Source organism: Pseudopodoces humilis, chromosome 1, assembly GCF_049639895.1.
Source record: "Pseudopodoces humilis isolate 2021_Gansu_Grassland_sample_001 chromosome 1, ASM4963989v1, whole genome shotgun sequence".
Lineage (NCBI taxonomy): Eukaryota > Metazoa > Chordata > Aves > Passeriformes > Paridae > Pseudopodoces > Pseudopodoces humilis.
In genome coordinates, this window is record NC_142200.1 from 82,567,645 (window position 1) to 82,589,538 (window position 21,894).

General features: G+C 44.3%; 1 long non-coding RNA gene across 3 annotated transcripts; it reads right to left on the reverse strand.

Annotated features, from left to right (window-relative positions):
• Nucleotides 1-3,475: 3,475 nt before the first annotated feature.
• Nucleotides 3,476-20,036, reverse strand: LOC148185139 (uncharacterized). 3 transcript variants are annotated; one of them, XR_015773750.1, is made up of 4 exons: nt 19,926-20,036; nt 5,333-5,558; nt 4,684-4,800; nt 3,476-4,030 (listed from the first exon to the last, which is right to left on the reverse strand). It is a non-coding gene; the product is annotated as an uncharacterized LOC148185139 (long non-coding RNA). The 3 variants fall into 3 exon arrangements; XR_015773751.1 differs by adding an exon at nt 7,080-7,106 and having other exon boundaries at nt 3,476-4,800; nt 19,926-19,962; XR_015773749.1 differs by having other exon boundaries at nt 3,476-4,800.
• Nucleotides 20,037-21,894: the final 1,858 nt, after the last annotated feature.

Below are 21,894 nucleotides of genomic sequence, written 5' to 3' on the forward strand. Positions count from 1 at the left end.
ATTGGCTGCCAATGACTCAGTTATGCTGTTGGTGAAGCCAGTGGGCTTTAGCTTGTGATGATCTGGATGATCTGCAGGCAGAGGCATCACCTCGGGTTCTGCAGTGCAGGAGGCATCACTTTGGGCCAGGCAGTGCAAAGGTGACTGGGAGCCACCAGCATCCAACCCAAACTCTGTGGGTGAACCAGCACCAGTGTGCAGAAACTAGCCCCAGAGAAGCCCTGTGAGACTGGGGTCACCTGGACTGACTGCTGTAGTCATCAGGTAACAGTCCACCCTGTACAAAGAGGTGCAGAAAGGCAGGTGTGATGGCTAGGGTCATCCCTCCAAGGGGAACAAAAAAATGTGAGACTCCATCAGCTGGGTGAGGAGGCTTGACTTTTGAGGCTGTTCTCTCTCTCTGTTTTGGGGTCAGTGGCACGGAGTCAGGCAGGGTGAGGGGAAAAATTCCCCTGCCCCAGGCAGCTGGAGCACTCTGCAGGGACCCACCAGCAGCACACAGCCAGGCCCCACCTCTGCTCCTAGGGTGTTTTGATTGAAGTGAAAGGCTCAAGAGACAGAGGAAAACCTTGCTCTGTGCTAAACTGGCATTTGAATTGTGAAATGTTTCTAATAAACTGCATCTCAAGGAGGGGCTTCATCTGACCAGCATTTGGATGAGTCTGATAGTGAATGACATGGTATCCTATAATAGACCACATCTGAGACTATTATTATTACTGTTATTACTATTATTATTATAATTATTATTATAATTATTATAATCTCAGGGTCTTGGGAATACAGTCAAGAAAATATACAAAGTGTTTTTGTCTAGCCTAGACTCTACTAAAAGAAGATAGACCTTACTGTCCCTTCTGCCTGTTTAGTGAGAAAGGAATGTCCTATACATGTTCTTTTGGGGTGGGGAAAAAAAGCAACCAAATAAAAAAAATAAACAGAAAAAACACGTTTATGATACTGGCTCACTCATACATCAGAAAATCAATGGAGACACCACTAAGGATCAAAAGCTTGCCACACACATGGCTGTGAAGTTACTAGTGGGGTAAAGAACTGTTCCTTCCTCCTCTCCCAACCCCACAGTCCCTGTCTGTCTGGTCCCTGCCTCATGCTGGGAATAAACACATTCCCAGACCCAATGGACACCATGGGGTATATCAGCTGTCCCAAAACCGGTGTGATGGTCCAGCTCATGGCCCTTTTCCACAGAAGCCTCAAAGAATAAAACACACATATAAGCAAAGGCATGATACATATCATACTAAAACGTGTCCAGGCTTAGGCATCACCCCGAGTCACATGGATGCACATGATTTTGGGTTGCATGGACCTGTCCTTTGCATCTGCCTCCCAGGCCATGTAGCTGCCTTTACACAAGTCACACAACAGAGGAGCAAAGCACCAGCAACAGCCAACAACAGTATCATTGACTTATAAACCTTGATAAATGGAGGTGAACAGCATTTTATGGCAGGCAAAGTATGTAATAGCGGCCATTTCAGGTTTTGTGGAGATAAATGGTATTTTCAATACCAACATTATGGTTTTCTGGGAGTAACCTATGAGAATAAATATGCCTTTCTCTTTGTGGCAGGGAAGGGAACCCACAGAGCTGTGCCAGAAGGGCTGCCCACATGCCCCCATTCCTTCGTACACTGGCAATGTGTGACACTGACAGCAAGAATTCACCTCCAGCCCAAAATCCAAGAGCCTGAAAGTCACGAGTGATACTGTCATCACCTCATGTGCCTCACCAACAACAGTGGTACCTCAGAGAGGGGAGGCAGTGTGGACATGATTTTCTGAACCTGAGAGAGTTTCAAGCTCTCAGGGGCTGATCTGTTCCCAAGGGAAAGTCTTTTGGGGACCTTTTCCTCTCTCAAGGACTGTTGTGAAAAACAAGGTTTGGTTTCCCAAAACAAAGACACGGATGTTCTGAGGGTGTTTTTCTCTTGTCCCACCAATGGGATGAGGGAAGTGTTGTTCCTTGTACCAATCAGCTTAACCTGTATCAGAACACCTTACAAAAAGGGTTGAAAACCCCAAAATAAAGGCTTTTGCCTCATGAAATAAATCTCTGACTGCTGAGTGAGTCAAACCCTTGCTTCATGCTTCATGTCCTCTAGCGACAAGGCAGCAGCAGTGGTGAGGTTGCAGGGAGGAGGGCAGGGAGGGGAGGGATGGCTGCAGAGAGGAGCACTTGTAGGGTGGTATCCATGGAAGTGCTCATGGGCTGCCAGCACCAGCACCACTCCAGGGAGAACCAGCATCCCAACTGCACTGCTTTCTGTGAAGCCAGCATATGGGAAAAAATCCCCCAGATAGGTCAGCAGGACAAGGGTTTTCTTTTTCTGATGATTCTGAGAAACTTCTCCTTCAGGTAGACTGGGGTAAGGTGTTCTATGTAGACATTCTGTGCTAGCAAAACACTTTGGTGATGCAGGGATTCCCCACACTGGCTTTGGTTAAAGGCCTTTAAAGCTCTTGCACACTTCTGTTACCCTAAGGGAGAACTATCACCTAAAAGTCTGGTGCTTTATACATCAAAGACATCAGGAGTAAAATTAAGCTAGTTGTTTTCATAAAAGAGTATAATCTTAAAATCCACTTTGGTGTTGTTGAGTGAAGTAACTAGGATATGAAGAGAAGCTTAAGTAAAAGCTCCACTTAAAAAAAACCCACCAGAATATTTGTACCTTGGGACATTTGTTTTCCCTTTTGAAACCCTTCATGAGCTGTGCTGGTGTTCAGCTTCTGACTCATGTGCTTGTTTCTCAGGAAATTAAACACCATATCCCCAGTTTTTTCTTTACATGAACATATGAGCCTGTAAATGTAAGCTGTCTCCACATTTCTTAGTGAGCATATTGCAGCTCCTACAATTATCTAAATAAAATGCACATAACTGTAAGCTAAATTGCCTCTTACACCATTAACTCAGATTTTATCTGGCTGTTGTTAGGGACAACCACATGTCACTTATGGAAAGCCAGGGGTTTTGAGATGTGAGCACAAGGGATTCATTAGTTCCCCAGCATCTGATCCAACCCATCTTTAAATAACAGAGGGACAATTCTCATCACTTCCTTAAATTGCTCAAACCTCTTTTAAGTGTCTTAGACTGAGCCCATTCATGCAGAAATACCCATGACTATGTAAAATTGTGGTATTTGTGTCCAGCTAAAGGACTAATATTTTTCAAATATCAGACCACTCACACTTAAATAACCACAAGAATAATCCAGAAAAAAAAAAAAACAAGTTTGACTAAACAGGATGAAAGAGGCACCAGAGGGACAAACTTGGTTCAACATACATATTATAATCAAGACACATATTATACAAACAATAAATGCATACACAAACATACATTAAAGAAAAAAATACCACTAATGCTTGTGGTTCTTTCCTCAAACCCAACACTATAAAGGAAAATATTTTTAAATTTTCCTTTTTGTCCTAAGTCCTGAAAGCAAAACTGGTGGGTAGAAAAGAAAAAAAGAAGCTAAATTTCACCGAACAACCCCCAGATTAGTTAGAAACAACCATGCAAAAAGATTGGCAAATACAAACATGTTGAATTCAACTCCTTTACATTTTCATCATTTGCAGTAAGTCATGGCCATACTATAAATACTGGAAGAAGATTTTTTTTAAAAAGCTCTTTTCAGCCAGTGTTGCTTGCTCAGAGCTAATGTGTATTGTGCTGTTTGCATCACGGCTGCACCAGGCTGTTTCCTGAGAGACTGGCTTTGCATTGCCTCCAGTGCCCAGCAGGACAGGATATAGCATATTACTGTCAGGATGCACCAGGCTAAGTACAACCAGCCCAAACTGTTCCCAGTTCTTTGGGCCAGCTCAGGCAGAAAACAAAAGCTAGTTTAAAGTGGCTTTAAAGGAGCTGCTCCCAGGACTCCATTAATCATCAGGCTGCTGGGTCTTCCTCAACCCCATAAACAAGCAGGTCATCCACTTCTGACTGGTAACCAAACAGGGTTGCCGTGTTCCAACGACCTGGGTAGGAAACCTGGAGAGCAGAGCTTTGAAAATTGTGATGGTTTACAGACAGCAAAAGTGCCCATCAGACTTTATGAAAGGCTGTTTCGTACAGGGGCATCATACATGCTATGCCACTGTAGGTCTAAGTCCTCAATTTGTATTTTATACACAGAATCTAAGGTGGACTGAGAATATGGACTGCAAAGGCACGTAATAAAGTGCTTCTGCATTCATACAATTTACTCAGCAGTTTTGAAGGAGCAGGTTAAGCCAAGCAGAGAAATGCAAGGGTGGGAATCAAGATCTAAACATGAAGCTCACTGAGCTCAGGCTGCAGCAGGGCTTTGATCCAGAAACCTCCTCTGATAAATAATTCTTTATATTCCCATAGTGTTTGGGGGGGACAGGGGCGGGCAATAGGGTACACTCTTTTCTGCCAGGAAACAAAATCCATGGAACCCTCTTTTGGGGAAGGATTTTTAATATGGTGTATAGTGATAAATAGCCAGTCCTTCTCTTGTACAGCTGCCTACCTCTTTCTTTGCCTAGGCTTTCTGAAATAGAAATTAGGGTTTAGGGTGACATTGGGGCTGCTTCTTTAAAATGTCAAACCAAGGAAGCAACTGCTGTCCCATGCAGGTGAGGCAAGTTTTCTGATACTTAGGTGTTAATCCAGCTCACCATTAATTCAGTTAGAGATGGGCATCTTCTTGAACAAAATTCAATTCTTCAAAGCACAGTTAAAAAATGCAGTGTCTTCCTTGGGGGTCCTAGATACTTCTAGAAGTCCTTCATAGCCTGGAGCGGGTTTGGGGGACGTTAGACTTTAATTGGAAAGGCAAATTTAGTCCAGCATCCTAAGTACTACCACTTTTTCCTAAGCTGTGGCTTTAGTTGACATGAGACACACTATTACAGAGGACAGCAGTGACAAACTGAACAGCCATTACCTCCCCCACCCAAGGCAGAAATCATGTGTAAGCTGAACCCTGCCAATCATAGCACACTATTAACAGTGGCAATTACAGATAATCACCACGATGACTAATAAAACATTATCAAGGCTAATGGAATGGGTAATTGATACCTTTCATTTAAGAAGGTCCAAGACCATGTCAAGGCACACTCAAGGAGGATAGCACTACAGTGATTCCCAGCTCCCTTCCTATTAGATGATACCCCTTAGGAGACCCCACAGCTACAGTTCAAGAAGAGAAAGAGCAAAGGTGTGTCAATCCTCTTCCCTGGAAGCAGCTTCCAAGGAAACACCAGGAGCATAGCTGTACTAAAACATACCAACAAAATAACTATTTCCCAAACACTGTGATACCTGAGTGTGACTGAGATGTCCATGGAGACCCTAAAAAATTTCCAGCTTGGTGCTTCCCAGAGCTGCAGCTGAGGATCATGTTTGCAGGCACCAGCTCAGGGCAGGTTTGTGGCAACTCTGTGGCTTGGCTTGGCCCGTAGCACGGATCTTTGATCTCTGTCAAGCAGGAGACTGACCACACATCCTCCCTCAGTCCCCCAAAATGGCTGGCTGTTGGCTACAGGGACTGAACAGAGAGAGCTGTGAGAATTGAGCAAATCCTCACTTCCACCCTAGTGCGCATTTGCAAAAGCAAAAGTTAGTGCTGTGGAATTGTTAGGCCATCAGCCTTCCTGGCTGTGGGTCACCTCTTTACATGGCCATTGGGGGACGTAGGAGAAAGGTATTTTCCAGCTGACCTGCTGTCTTCAGAGGTTTGCATTTTACCTCGCTCTCAAACCGATTTCCCACATTCCACATTAAATTATATATGAGCAAGGTAACTTGTGTGCAGGGTGATCAGAGTTCTGTTCCTCAGCAGCAGTTCTCATGCTGAGGAACAGCTCACACCCTTGCTCATCCTGTCGGAGGAGCTATGCTGAGGTGGATGTTTTTGTCTTCTGCAAAGGAAACAACACTGGTTGTAACCTGCTGCATGGCCCTTATTTAACTGGCAGGCATCTAAAGCACAGGCACCCATTTCCTTGGGGATTATTCCGTGAAGAGCCCCTCTCAAACCATTTGGGTAGGCATGGAGTGTGCAGCATGGTCCCATTTTATGGGGACAGTACTGTTTGCACAGGGTGCAGCAGCGGGAGACTCATCTGGACAACAGAGAAACTCAGCTTGTTTGGCTAATTTTAATGTATTCAAGGAAAGGAGTCTCAGCAATGCACAGGATAAGAATAAGCTCAGTCTTGGTCTTGGTCCAAAAGTGAAGTAAAGAGTAAAATTATAGCTCTTCTACATGTCTTCTAACTGTTCAGACTGAGCATCAAATCTTATCTCAATTCCCAGCACATGCAGCTTTTTTTTCCCATTCACCAAAATATTTGCAGTCACAGGTAAAAGTGCCTTTTATTGGTTTTACAGTCCCCTTATATTGCTGTAAAAGGAACAGGATTTGAGTCAGTAGCAACTATGTGTTGCTGAGCACAGAGCAAATTCCCAGGGCTTTTTATTGGATTTCTCAACCTGGTACTAGGCAAATCCCCCAGGGGGATCAAAATTACTGCAAAGTCCAAGAGGAGCAAAAGTTTCACAATATATAGCTGGCCCAGATCCAGCAGGCAGCCTGGAAGGCTGCCAGGCTGTCATTCCTCAACTAAAGGTGACTGGAATCTGCAAGTCAGGTCCCAGCAGTGTGAGCAAATTCAGGCCGATTAGCTGGCAGGTTGCTGCAGCGCGCACTGGAGTGGCAGGGAAGTCACACAGGTCTGCTGAGCAGGTGGCAGAAGGTCAGGGAGAGGACACCAAAACAGGGTGAAGAGAGAGTCTCTGTCCAGTCAATGCACAGAAAACAGCCCCTTGCTACTACAGAAAGTACCACAAAGGTATATGTAAGTATTTCATTACACAGTCCTGTCTGCTGCATAGGTAAATGGTGACAACAGTATCTGGTTTAAAACAAGGGCTGGAAAACCATTTAAAAACTTCCAAAAAAAAAAAAATCCATGCACTTGAAAATTTATCCTATGTTGGCAATAGCATGACCAGCAGGTCAAGGGAGGTGACTCTTCCCCTCTACTCTGCTGTTGTGAGAACTCACCTGGAGTACCGAGTCCAGCTCTGGCGCCTGCAATATAAGAAGGAGGATCAATTCCACAAAGTCTGGAGGAGGAACATGAAGATGAGCAGAGGGATGGAGCACCCCTCCTACGCAGAAAGGCTGAGAGAATGGGGGTTTCTCAACCAGGGGAAGAAAAGGTTCCAGGGAGACCTTATAGCACCTTCTAGTACCTAAAGGAGACCTACAAGAAAGCCACAGAAGGACTTTTGACAAGGGCATGTAGGGAAAGGTGCCCCTGCTCATGGCAAGGGGGTTGGACCTTGGTGATCTTTAAGGTCCCTTCCAACCCAAACTATTCTTTAAAGATTCTATAAATTTGCTCTATAGTTAGAGAGGAAGCACAGAAGAATTTTGCTGGAAATTCTTGGTGGAAATTTTCTGCAATATTTTCTGTGACTTATATGTTGTCCAGTTTTTTTCCAAGGATGGAAAATCCTCGTCCATCCAGTCCTTTCCGAGGATGCTTTGTGGAGAAAGTGGGGGCAACCATCCTATGATGCCTCAGCAAGAAAGAGCAAGGCTCTGAAACCTCAGGAGCATGCATACTCTGAGAGACAGTCATGCAGAGATTTGAGAGCAGCCATAAATTCCGTACTCTAAACAACTGAGGCATTCTGCCCACACTGCAAAATATCACTGTTAAGAACTTCCCCATTGCAAAGGCAAGCCCATGGTGCCAGCAAGGACAGCCTACAAAGGCTATGGTGGAAGCTGCTTCTCCAATGTGCTCCCTTTTCGTGATGCTGCTTTGGGGCCAACCCAGAAATCCTCACCCTTGTCTGCAGGGCACCCTAGGAACTACCATGAGATACAAGTTTATCGGTTTTAGAAACACGAACACCAAGTATGAGCATCTGGAACAAAGCAATTTGAGAGTGGATTCCTATGAACTGTACTGAGATATAAATCTCTTTGATGGACAACCATTTTTGACAAGGCATTTCCTGAACAGGAAGTGGAATCATGGTTAAATTCCTGGAGACTGATGAGCAGTTCTGGGGAATGAAAGAAACATCCCAGGCCTGGGCAAGGAGGACAGCACCGTTTTTTTCTGAACTTTTCTACAAACATTTCTGGGCACTAACAACGTGATAGATGCAAGCGAGAACACCGGATGAGTAGATCACACGTATGGAAGAGCTATTTACATTAGGCTAATGCAAGTTTATGTTTTCAATCTATATAACTTTTCCTTGGATTTAAATCTCAGCAAACAGCCCCCTCCTCCTAGACAGCTTTGCAAAGTCATCTTATCCACCCTTCACTGCAGCATCTCTGTCTGTGAAAATGAGATTAATAACACTTGTAAAATATCTTGTGATCTCTAGATACAGAGTATCTCCACACCATAGAATTGCTGGCAAATAAACATGGCTTTTCTATCCCACTCACTCAAAGTCTCAGGTCTGGATATCAAGTTTGCATGTGCAATACAAAGGGTACAAAAATCAGGCACACCAAGCTCAATTGCTTTTTAATCATTCAGCCCAAGGAGCCACAGGGTGTGAATGACATGGGGTTTTACAGCTCAGGAGGTCATGACTGGGAAGAAGAGTAAAGAGTCTGTTCTCATACTCCACTTAGATCTGCTGGAAATCACCCCTGCCCAAACCAGGCAGAGCTTTAGCCTCATCTGTGGCTCACATGGCCCTCCCCAGGATCCACATGCTGAGATATCCAGACAATTGCCACCACACTGGAGACCAGCTGCCAGAAGGAACAACCAGGGCTACAGTGCAGCAGCCTCTCCTGGGGCTCCTGCCATCCATCCTCAGCCAGGGAAACAGGCAGGATGAGCAAAGGAGAAGAAGCATGACCTTCCACAACACCCTGCAGTGGTAACTCCACACCAGTGCTTTGGAGAGGAACAGTTTTAGTCGCCATGTGTAGAAGATGTGGGATTGGACTTCTACATACTGCTACCACAATGTAACTTGCAATAATGAGGAGTAAATGTAAACTGTGGAGTTTCCCACCACCTACAGGAAATTTCCAGTATTAGGGAAATGTGTATTTGTGTTTCTGTGTGAATTTGTGCATACATACAAGCTTATGTACTTTAATGATGTTGGTTATTCCTAGGAACATGGATGGTGACAGGCTCCATTTGTCCTGCAAGATTTATAACAGAGGAACAAATTAATCCCTGCTTAGGCATCATGCAAGAGAATGGGACTGAGCAAAAAGGCAGCTCTGCCTAGGCAAGCTTGTGAAGCAAATTCAAAAAACCCCAGCAAATCAAATCAGAAGATGGGGATTCATTTGAAAAGTCCGAGCTCAGTGCCTGGAGTGCCAAGCTGCTTGTAGAGATGAGGCATTGCTTTCCACAGATGAATTTTGCAGAACTCATTTCTTGACAACAAGTGACACCAGCAAAGCACAAAAGGAGCAACCCTTTTGCTAATTTGTTAGCATCTTTGGAGAGATTTGTGTAAGTGCATGTGAATTGTCTCATATGAGCATGGTTCCAGCCAAGAAGAGCATGAGATTCACAATCTGCTGGCATGAGGATAACGAGGTCTAAATCTGACCTAGATGTTCATTAATTCATGTCACATTCCCACCAGTGGTGCTCAAGTTCAAGTCCACCTCTTCCAAGTTAGCATAAGACTATTATACTGTTGTGTTTCTACAATATCTGCTAAGAAGCAGATGCAGTGAGGTCATGGCAAGCTTTGGTCATGTGGGAGCAAAGTAAATTCTCAGAGTCTTTAAAAGGCAAGAAGAGATAAAAGAGAAGCAAGACTTCCTAGAGGAAGGGATGATGTATGGATATTGCAGTGTCAGGCTACGTAAACACAGCTGCAAATCTCCATGTAGAGTTAAGCTGCTTTATGGGGTGTTTATTACACATCTAGATGGATATCTCTTTATATACTTATAGAAAACAAATATCCACATAAAACACCCTTCTGCAAGTGCTACTCAGGCTTCTTCATTGCAAAGAACTTGTTACAAGTAGGATAAGGGAATACTGTGAAGCATTCAGATCAGAGCAGTGACTACTCTCTTGGGTGAGCCATCCCAATGTGATCAATGGCATACAGTCCAGCACACTGCGGTAAAACATCTCCTACAGTCCTGCAGGCACTTGGACATTGGGTATTTTAACAGCAGTTTAAGGCCATCAATCAGCTGCCAACATGCCATCAATGCAGGGAAGAGTCACCAAAACAGGTAGTAGCACTGCGGTATCATTGGACATACAAAAGAAACTGGCTCTAAAAGAAATGCGGACATAAAACCAAATAAAATCAGTTGGCTTGGCAAGGGACCAGTCTGGTTTATCAAAACATTTATGGACACAGTACCTTGCCTTGCTTTCCCACAGGCAGTCATCAGGAAAAGAAACATGGCTGAGGGACACCTGACACCAGATTTTGCACCTCTATAGCAAGCTCTGCACAGGTTGTTCTCAGCTTGCAACCAACAGTGTAGCAGTTTGCTGGTTCTCATACTTATTTTCAGCCAGATCAGCACCCTAATCTCTAGGTACATCCTCTTTTGTGTCAAAACAAAGAAGAGAGCAGGAACAAATAGCCAATAAGAAAGGCATATCTCCTTTACGGTGTTTCTTCACTGACGCAAGTTTTACAACCAAACTTCCTGTTAACTTTCCTTTCTACCTTGCACCACACCTATGAATTCCAATATCACCTGCATGGACCTTCTTTTCTGTCCAATTTTTTCCATCTTTATTTCTGAGGGGCTATGTGCCAGTCAGCAGAGACTAAGCTAGAACTAGAAAAAAGAGCTGCATACGGGGACTAGCCTGTTAACAAAGCTCCAGCTGAGAGAATGATGGCAACTTCCAAAAGAGCCATCAAGGCTCTTCTCCACTCTAGGACTGACAGATGCTGAGTAAAGGGGGTGCTTTTACAGATGTCTTGCTACCCTCCTTGGTCCCATGGCACTGGAACAGTAGGACATGGAGATTGAAGACACAATGGTGTCTTGTTTGTGGAAACCCTTGATGTGGCTGGGCAAGTATTGGTGCTAACCAAGCAAAACACTCCTGAGCACCTTCTTACTGCATTACACACCACTGCATCAAAGCATGTTTCTTCAGTACAGGCATAGCTGAAAAATTTGGAAAATAAAATACAAAGACAGAAAGCTGGGAAGAATATCTGTAACCATCTATTGGAGGAAACCTAAACATGAGTGTGCATAAGTCCATGGGACCTGATGAGATTACTCTGCAGGTCCTGAGGCACCTGAGAGATGAAGTCACTAAAACACCATCTGTCATTTTTGAAAAATCACGGTCGTCAGGTGAAGTCCCTGAAGATTGGAGAACGGGAGATATATCCTCTATTCTTAAAAAGGGACATGGCCAGCAGGTCAAAGGAGGTGATTCTCCCCCTCTACTTTTCTCATGTGAGACTCCACCTGGAGTGCTGCATCCAGCTCTGGGGTCCCCAGCATAAAAAGGACACAGAACTGTTGGAGCTAGTCCAGAGGAGAAACACAAAGCTGATGAGAGGACTGGAGCACCTTCCCTCTAAAGACAAGCTGAGAAAGCTGGGGGCTGTTCAACTTGGAGGAGACAAGGTTGCATGGAGACCTCATAGCAACTTTGAAGTACCTGAAGGGAGCCTACAGGGCAGCCAGAACCATGAACTGTAGTGACAGGACAAGGAGTAATGGGCACAAATTGAAGGAGGGGAAATTTAGGTTGGATATTAAGAAGAAAATCTTTACTGTGGCAGTGGTGAGACACTGGAAGAGGTTACCCGGGGAGGCTGTGGACACCTCAACCCTGGCAGTGTTCAAAGCCAGGCTGGATAAAGCCTTGAGCAACCTGGTTTAGTGGGAGGTTTCCCTGCCTATGGCAGGGGCATTGGGAATAGATGATCTTTAACATCCTTTCAAACCCCTTATCATTCTATGATTGAAGTAGTTATGCAGCATCTATTGCATAACTATTAGATATTATGGCATCTGTGGGCATCCTTTATTATTTCCAAATTTTCTTTTTGTATTAAAAAAAAAATCCCAAACTTCCTAATCACGTATCTTTTCTTCACAGTTGACTTCTTACCGTAGTGACTAACCAGATATACCAACCACCTCAACAGAGATTCTCTTGAACTGTGGCCCACACTTAACATTTTCAGCTTAGCTGCAGCAAGAAGCTCCATTTTATGATTTAGAAACTGAAGATTTTGGTTGCAATAACAATTTTGAAGTCATTATGTATTTTGTTAAGGGGATTATTATAATCTGCCCCTGCATTAGGAACACTTTACCAGCAGAGAGCTTCTGGTGGAGGTGCCTGGCTGTAATAAAAGTATTCCACTCCTCCAAACATTATCAGATGAGATGGGAGGTTTTTCCCCTTATTTATTTTTCCTCTGGGCAGGCTTAGTACTCAACAACCCAGAAACTCCTTCAAGGACAATATAAGGCACTCTGAATCACGAATATCTCAGACATTCTCATGCCATCCTGCATTCCCTCCCACTGAGGGAAAAATAGAGAAGGGCAACCAAATCCTCCCCCAGCAAAAATGAGGTGTGACAGGAGATGTAAGCTGCTTCCCCCCCTGCTTTTCTCTCCCTCCATGTCCTCCCTCTGTGTGTGGCTCTGAGGAGGGTGGTAAAAGGTGCAAGTTGTCATGGGAGAAGGAGAAGCAGCAATTCTCACAGCTGAATTTTTGCCAGCATGAGCTGTGGTTCATGAACTCAGCCTCTGGCCCAAGGCTAAGTTCAATTGTGTCTGAAGTCTGATGAAATGCTTTGCATTGCTCTAACATAAATTTTTATTTCAGCTGAGGTTTTTTCCAAGGCAGGAGACAATTCCTCTGCCTGACTAAAATACAGGCTTTGAGCACTGTTTGTAATGTATTAAAAGGGATTTGCTTTGTTAATTTTCACAAATACCAAGTCCATTCTGTTGGCATATAGAATGTACAGTAAAAAAAATGTGATCCAAGGATCACAGACGTTCTCTTCTTTGCATTATATCCAGTTGAGATGATTGAGATCCTGAACTTTAGGATTTTGTAATTCATAGTGAAAACTTTGACTGTAAAAAGATATTTCTAATACTAAATGCCTTTTTATGAGACAAAAATGTAAGAAGATCTAACGGCTGGAAGCTTGGTTAAGAAGATACAATTAACTATATAATCACTAACTACTGAGAATAATTATCTGCTAGATCAAACTACCACTGAATAATAATAATTTTTAAAAATCTTAATTTCTGGCTTCATTTAATTGAAAGTACATGTTCCTTTATAAGGTGCACTGTAGCTCAAACAGAAGCTTCAGGACTGAAGCAGAAATTACTCAGAAAAATGCTATGACCTGCATTATACAGGTCAGGCTGGATGATCTAATAGTCCCTTCTGGCCCTAAATTCTATGAATTACAAATCTAAGGTGCTCTCCTTGGAGAGTTTGAAAATGCTTTGCTGACATGAGGTTATAATCCACTGTCATACTGCAGGCCAACCACAGCATCACCTCAACGTCCCAAATATATGTTTTATGGCCATCTCTAAAGGGATAAACTTTACTTTTTAGAGTATTAAATATTTCAGAGTAATAGCTAGCAGATCTGGTATGTGGAAAATTTCCCTTTTATGAAGCAAGAACAGGCCAGATGTGCATCATGAATGTCCCTGGGCCAAGGACCTCTCTCTGCCCAGCAAAAGCACCATGTACTTCTAGGCTGATGTCTTGATGTCACCCTAGCAGAGCCACAGAGACCTCAGCTAAGGATCCCGTCTTATCCTCACTGAAAGAGAAAAATAACCTGACCATCTACCCCATCTCTATTATAGGCAAAGTACAGGGATGAGGACTCTCCTACTTTAGGTACTGCCAAACAAGCAGTACAGAAATGCAGTGCATGTTCATGTGGACACACTGACACCAATATTAAAACACAGGCATGTGGATGCCCCACCCCTGGAGGTGGTCAAAGCCTGGTTGGACATGGCTTTGTCCCTGCCCATGGCAGGAAGGTGGAAGTAGATGATATTTAAGGTCCTCTCCAATCCATACCATTCTATCATTCTGGGATAAGGAATAAATTTTCAACAGGCAACTTTAAGCTATACAAGGGTTGCTTATTTTAGTTGCAGACTAACAAGACTGCAGGTTAAAATTGTCTCTATGAACTCAGCTCAAACCTCGGGAGACTTCTCTGTCCCGACACAGTAACACAATAAAGACTGGTTCCAAAGCAGCTCAGCTACAGGAGAAGATGCCCCACTTTTGTGTAGCAGGGAGCCCAAGCCAGCCAGCCAACCTGGAAGACACAAATGAGTTCTTCCTTGGCACCCTCCTACCACCAGCACAGCAAGATCCCCCCATACCCAGGGTCAGCCTATGCTCAGCAGCTTCACAGGTCTGTCTGGATCCAGACCATGCTCACTGGTACAGGAGATCTCCAGGGGTGCAGCATGGGGTGCTGAGCCACAATCCAGAACTTTCCAGTGCTACTGAGGGGAAGGGTTCACTTCTGAGGATCTCTGGAAGACTGGAGATGTCCACTGAGATAGCATTAACATGCCTGAACCCAAATGCCTCCTCTTTATAGAGATAAGAGCTTCAGAGGCCTTTTCTGTGTGGCTTATAGATAGAGGAGGGCTGACTGATTACGTACAAACTTTCAAAGTGTGTGAACATCAAGGCTTGGAACAATTGTGACCATACAAATGTCTAAGGGAACCTAATCACTGTGGTATCAGAACTGCTGAAGCAATGACCCCCAGAGAGGATCATCCCAGGCTCCTGCTCTAACAGAGTGTGACCAGACAGCTGCTCATGCCCATGTGACTTGTGTAAGCCCCTTGAGGCATCCCTCCATTGCGACAGTCAAACCACAGATCTCTTACACATAAAGCTGCTATAAAATGAGCCTGAATGCTTTTCATAAAAGCCTGATCCAAACCTGCTGAAGAAGATACTGCATTTAACTTCTGCAATCAAGCCTAACAGGTGTTCTTTAATATGCTACTGCATTGCTCAGCATGCCCTTTCTCTCCCTTCACAGTCACATGGCTTTCCTATTGAGTTTTATTTTGACCTAAGGTAGCATTTTCAGCAGGCACACATCATGTGAACGAAACAGAAAATTAGCAGGCTGGTGATTTGCTGCTGCTCTTGTTAGGTCAAACAGAGAGAGCACCCTTGTCTTCATAAAGCTCTCCTACAAAAACCTGAGCCAATGAGAAGTTAGGAAGTTGCTGCTCCAATCCAATTACCCTTAGGTCTGTTTTGAACCATTTTGTAACCAAGAAAAAAATGAGGGATCAAAGGTTTTGCTTCCTTGCTGAGCCTTTTTATCTGCTTCGGCCAAGGACTTCTTTCTTCCGGAAAGCTGTGTCCCATTCCTTAGACTGTGCTAGGGCTTTGTTACAGGATGTACGTGGGTATGAGGCTGGGGAGAGCTGTAAACAGCAGAGCATTGACTGCCTCATCTGGGACAGGGCTTAATGGTTCTGAATCATTGTGCTGAGGATCTTCAAGACTTGGGCAAATAGATTAAACATGATAATAAAACATACTGAAACAAACCTTCTTAAATGAGGAATAGCCTCATTCAGAGTTCAACAAATGCATGTGCTTTGTCTTGGTTCCCTTTGTGTAAAGAGCGGGTTCATCACCAATGTCAGTTCAGAGCAATGTGTTGAACTACGGATTGTGAAAGGCACATCTACCACAATAGTGGAGCTCTATAAATAACCTAACCTAAAAGCACTTGGACAGACATATAGCTAAAGGACTTCATACTTCAGTGGACAAAACCACAAAATACCAAAATAATTAAATTAATCACTCAGAAGCCTTGAAAATAATTGGGTCAAGTTTCCTTATTTCATCCCCTCCTATTTTATAAGATAATTATGAACAACTCAATACACCCAGTTTCTGGAAGCAAAATTCTGCACATCTTTCTTTTTCCTTTCTGCTTCCAAAGAAGCAAACAAAAGAAAGAATAACTGAGTCTGAGCACAGTTAGATCTGCAATGTGCCACTGGCTTTCCTCCACGCAGCTCCCTTTAAGTCAAACCAGCTGATTAGCTCCAAGATGTTTGTCTCTGCACAATCTCTCTTCCCAGAGCCAACAAAAAACGGAATTGTAGTTGCCTGAACCAGAACAGTGCTTCTGGGATTTTTTCATGCACTATCCCTGTGCAGAAGAGTCAACATAATAGTGCAACATGACAAGATGTAGAGCCACAGTGCCAAGACAACTTGCACACTTTGCGTTTTTCCTATTAGAGATGCATCAGTGGTTCCGGAAGGGAAGAGAGGGAGAGGAAAAGAGAGAAAATAGTGCAGAGGGGAGTCAAGTCCAGCTCCAAAACCCTTCATGTCTTCATTTTTCTATCAAGATGAGGTATTACAACTCAGTCATGATTTGTAGACTTGAAGTATTGTAATAAATTTGTCCCTTTATTAAAACTGTTTTCCCAGAAAAGAAATAAACACAAAACAATCAAGCAAACACCAAAGCAAACAAAAAACAAGGACCAAAAGCCAAAAGGACCAGAACTACACAGTATCCTCAGCTGTAGACCTCATGCTAAGATGATCAAACAGAGGAAAAACTAAAAGCAAAAACTTCTTTCAGATCCTTGTAGCTTTTCTGGGAAATATTCCCCCCAGAACACACTACCAAAAAACCTGTGAGTTCCATTTCTTTTATTAATACCAGGAATGAAGAAATACGGAAAGCTTTGAATCCATTTTCCAATTTTCATTTTTCTTATGAACCTAGACCTGATTTTAAGCTGGTTTGTCCAGACATTTTTTATTTAAGGGAAAGAGGGTTTGTACTTGATCTCTGCACCCTTCCAAATCTGGGTTCTCCCCGGTGCCGATGCAGGGTGGCAGCAGCCAGAAGATGGCCTTGTGCTGCAGTCCCCCCTCCCTCAGCATCCCTCCAGCTGGGTGCCCACTGGGATGTCCCTGGTCAGGACTCTCTGGCTGCCCCTCTCCAGCCCAGGATGCCGTGTAGCACGGAGCCTTTCAGCCACCCCAAGCATCCCGGGTGCCTGCCCTGGACCAGAGCAAATGAGCAGCGAAACCCTGCTTGGGTTGTCACCCACCTGCCCAGGCTTAATCCTCACAGCAGAGCACCAGGGTCACCACTACCCTCGGGCCCATTTTTGCAGCCCACGCCACACTGTGACCTCATCTCACGAGGAGTCTGTGATGTCTCACAGCTCTTGAATCCTTTTAATTGGTAGTGACAAAGGAGTTGCCCATTGCTGATGGGCCTGTTTCCATGCTGGAGGTATGCACATATCTGTTCAGCCATAAGGAGCTGGCAGCTCATTTTCAGCCTTTTTCACCATAAATGCATTGGTAGATTATGGGGCAGGAGGGTGATATAACTTCTAATGGAAATTAGCTTAATTATAAATTAGAAACATTAAAAGAGGATTACCCTCACAAAGGAAAGTATTATCTCATAATTGTTATAAAAAACCTACTGCTCTGCTGTTTTAACACAGTCAGCTTAAAACCTCAGGGCTGATAAAAGAGTTTGCTCTCAGTGTTCTTTTTTTCAAGTAAGAAGATATTTGGATTGACTTCCCTCTCCACCCCTCTTCTAAAGTGTCACTAAATTGCACCACAGTGTTACTGATCCATGAGCTGTATTATAGATGTTTGCTCTTAAAGGTCCACAAATCCCAACTGTTTGTAAGGTGACAACCCATGCCTAGGGCCCTGGCAGAGATTATTAATTTTACCATTTAGTTGGCTTCCTGACAGAGATTTTTAATCCTGTGAATTATTTTTAGAAGGGCTACATCAAGAATTTCAGAGCTGCTTTATTATCTATGAATCAAGCCCTGGCTGCAAATTCAGATCATCCCTACTTGAGAAAAGCAAACATATGTATGGGGATGTAATAAATGAGTCCTTCAGACCCATATTGACAATGAAGTCCCTGGATTTACATCCATTCTAAAGATGCAGTAGAAAAAGGACAAGTCACACTTTGCTTTCCAATAGAAAGCCTGAATTTAGCTCTAGCACAGCTTTCCTCTGTGGAACTGTGAGCCTGAAATTTGCCAGACACCCTCAAGTGACAGAGGGTATTTTTTCAGGAAAAAGAAAATTAACTGGAGACTTGTTTTTTCAAATATGGATCAGCAAACAATTACCCTCTCTTGAGACTGACTCCTGTACTGAACCAGTAACATTTCTGCGAAGGAACTTCCCTGCAAAAGTAGTTTGCTCTGATAAAAATTTTAATACAGAAACTAGGCAAAGACCTATTTTTTTAGATAGAAATTACTTTTCAGCAAAACATTTCCTCTTTGGCCTTCCCTTCCATTTAAAAGTGCTTTTCCAAGCTACCTTTTTAAAGATCATAACATGAACTCTGAAAAGGCTGGCTTTACGGGGAAGGGCAAGGCTCAGCATCAGAATCTCTTTATCCATCCATAGGACTATTAGGCAAGTGCTGCAGACACCTTTGGGGGCATGGAAGAGAGGGAAGTACACGGCTGGATGTGCATCCTCACACCCATCTGTGCATAAAGCTCATGGAGAAATAGGGTTGGCAAGCACAGCAAGCTCCTTCTTGCTCGGAAGAGCCCATGGCCTCTCCTTGATGATGGCAAAACATCATTGTCCTGGCAGGGAAGCACTGGGCCCTGAACACACCAGGGCTGCAGAAACCTCTCTTGAAGGCCACCAGCCAGGCAGTGGAGGTCCCTTGTTTCTTTGGTTTGCATCTGCCACAGATACTGATGTAGAAAAACGGCTGCAAAAGCAGCAACATGCTGCCAAAATGGGGAGAGCAACAGGTATGGGATTCACCCTTCATTGGCTATGGGAATTCCAGCATCTCTTCTGCAGCTCCTTGGGCTGGGAGTCCCAAAAACCCAACAAACTGGGAGCCAAGCATCCACCATATCAGGAAGCACGTCCTCAGATCACCCTTTGGTCATGTTTATACATTTAGGCTGTAAGCACAACTTGTGGTGAGCTATCAATTATAAACCCTCAAAGGCTTCTGCACTGTTATAAGTGATATAGCACGAGAAATGTTAGAATCACAGCACAAGTGTTTTCCTAAGCAAAGGCAATACAGCCCGGAGCCAGGAATGAGGTAATTACTTGTACAATAGAAACGTAAATTCAGTAACCTGAAGCGGGGGTGGGGGAGCACAGAAGCAATACAAGTCCTTACAGAGCCAGGTCCCAGGGTAAGTGTCAGGCACCAAGAGGCAAGCAGACAGGAGGAAAAGAAAGTTTTTCCATGAAGGAATACAGCAACCAGAATAGTTTCTCTAGAAATCACCTTTAAAATCAGAGGAAGAGGTAACAGAATATCCCAGGCCCAGTAGCAGCAGATAATGAACTACTCCAAAAAGCTAGCTGGTTGAGGGAACAGCCAGAAAAAATAAATACTTAAAGCTAAGTACAATATTAATAACGCTTTTATTTTATTAACTTTATTCTAGTATCACACACCCTCAGGCCTAAGTAAACGTCCTGTATCATTCAGTCTCATTGAGTGAAAATGCTGACTGTTGAGAAACATAAAACACAGGGTTTCCAATCCTTCTTAGATGGAATCAGAGGATTAGTATGCTTTAACAACAAATAACAGCTGAAAAAAACCCCCACCATTGCCGGGGTATCACAGACCTCCCCAGAGAGGAGGAAAGCTCCTTCAAGAGCAGCTGGGCATGGGAGCCCCTTTGATGTTCAGAAGGGGGTGGGAAGGACCCTGGGCACAAAGGGTATGCAACCAAGATCCATGAGCAGCACTGGAAGCTTCTCTGCCTCAAGATAAAAGCCACATACCAAAACCCCATATAGAAGGAGCTCAGGACACCTACCTGAAGGAGCCCGAAGCAGGAGGAGGACCAGTAGAACCATCAGGAAGAGAGTAAGCAGGAAAACCCCAGCAATCCCACCTTTAGGGTTCAGCAGGAAAACCTTTATTCCTCAGCTGCTTCCCATCATTCTCCAGCCTCTCTGTCTAAACAAGTCAGCTGAATCCCATAGCCCAGGGGCTGCTGTTCGAGTGGCTCACAACTTGAGAGGGATAAACCAGCTATGTTTTGGCCAGACCTGATTGAAAACCCCAGTCCTACAGTCAGCAGGGCACTGGCAGTTAAAGCTCATCAGCTGGTGAAAATCAGCTCCACATGCCCACCGTAGGTGCAACTCTGGGAATTTGCATCCTGGTTTCCTTTACAGTGTTAAAAATAAAACTTGTTATTTGCTAAGGTTTGGGATGGGGGGGTGGGGACATGACAGCAAGATCCTGAAATGTTTAAATAAATGGAGGCAGCAGGGTTCTGAAGTACTGCTTGTTCCTCTGGAGGCCTTGTCCAACAAAAAAAAAAAAAAAAAAAAAGTAAAAAGAAAAAAAAAAAAACAAAGAAAAAAGTGTGGCCTTGTGACTTTTTTATAAAACCTTGCTGCATCAGAAAGTTTTAAATATAAACAGCTGCTTTTACTGACTACATCAGTGCAACTGAGCTGCCTAATCCTTGGGTAGCAGTGCTTATAAATACTGCTCAGACAGGCAGGTTAGATCAGATTCTTCTCATGAGCTCACCCAGGATGGTTGGCTTTCATGGACAGGCGCACTATTATCTCTTTTAGCAGCAAGCGTTTTAACAGCCAGCTTTTGAAAGCCAGCCACAGTTTTCAAAGAGTCAGTCCTGGGGAGGAGGAGAAGGAGGTGGCAGAGGAGAGTATCTTTCATCACCAACCTGACACGGGAGAAGCTGTGCCTGGATTGATGCCACTGGGGAATGTATCACTCACTGTCAGGCAGAGCCGGGCCATTTCCAACAGGCAGCGACGAGGCTGCTGCAGAGCCCTGAGCTCTCCCCGGTGGGCACAGGCCCATCGAGACCAAAATGCCCCTGGAACACTGGGACCTGTTTTTGCCCGGAGGGGGCAAAGTGTAGCAACAAAGGATATAGAGCTAACCTCCTCCCTCTGCATCCCTGAGAGCATCCCAGCACTCTGGTACTCAAGGGATGGGGTCTTCCCACTGCAATGCCTCACCCTAGAAGCACCAGTGGGGGAGGACAGAGTGATGGGGTGTGTGTGTTTCAATGAGGATTGTTCACCTTATCATACCAGCTGGGGTTTTTAACATCAAAGGGCAGCAATGCTTCTAGTTGGACCTCCTGGCACTGTGGTTCCTGCCCCCCAGGAGTATTTATCCCAGTGGCATGGATACCTCCATGACAGGCAACATACCCTTAGCTAGAGGAAAGCATCTTGCAAAGAAAGGATTTACTGTAGAAACAATAAAATGAAGATGCATTATCAGTGGAGTTTAAATTGTAGGAGGATGACTAATCAGAGCCTAGCTTTGGATGGCCTGTGTGCCCTGTGCCTGGCAAGAAGGCTTTAACACAAATCTCCTCAGCCAAGACACACAGAAACTCACCTTCAGTTCTGCTGCCTTTGAGCTGATCACTACAGAGGTGTTTCAGAACAGCAAACACAGGGCTGCAGCCCTAGGGAGAAAGGAATCCATCAGGGGTGAAAGGGGAGAAGTCCCACAAGAGAAGCAGATTATTACGGAGTGTTTTGAGGAGCGCCGTGCAAGGCCTGATGTCTGATGCCACCTCAGCGCTCGCCCCTGCGCTGTCCTCAGTCAGTTGCCACAAGAGCCATCGCAGCTGCAGGGCACGAGCTGCCCTTCCTGTCAAAAGCCATTTTGTGGCAATCTTGCTCTGGGCATTGACTGATGTGTCAGGAGAGCCTCGAGCAGACGAGGGAGGTGACATTATTGCTGCCGCGGAAAAAAAGTGCAGATAATGAAAACTGCGGCTGTGT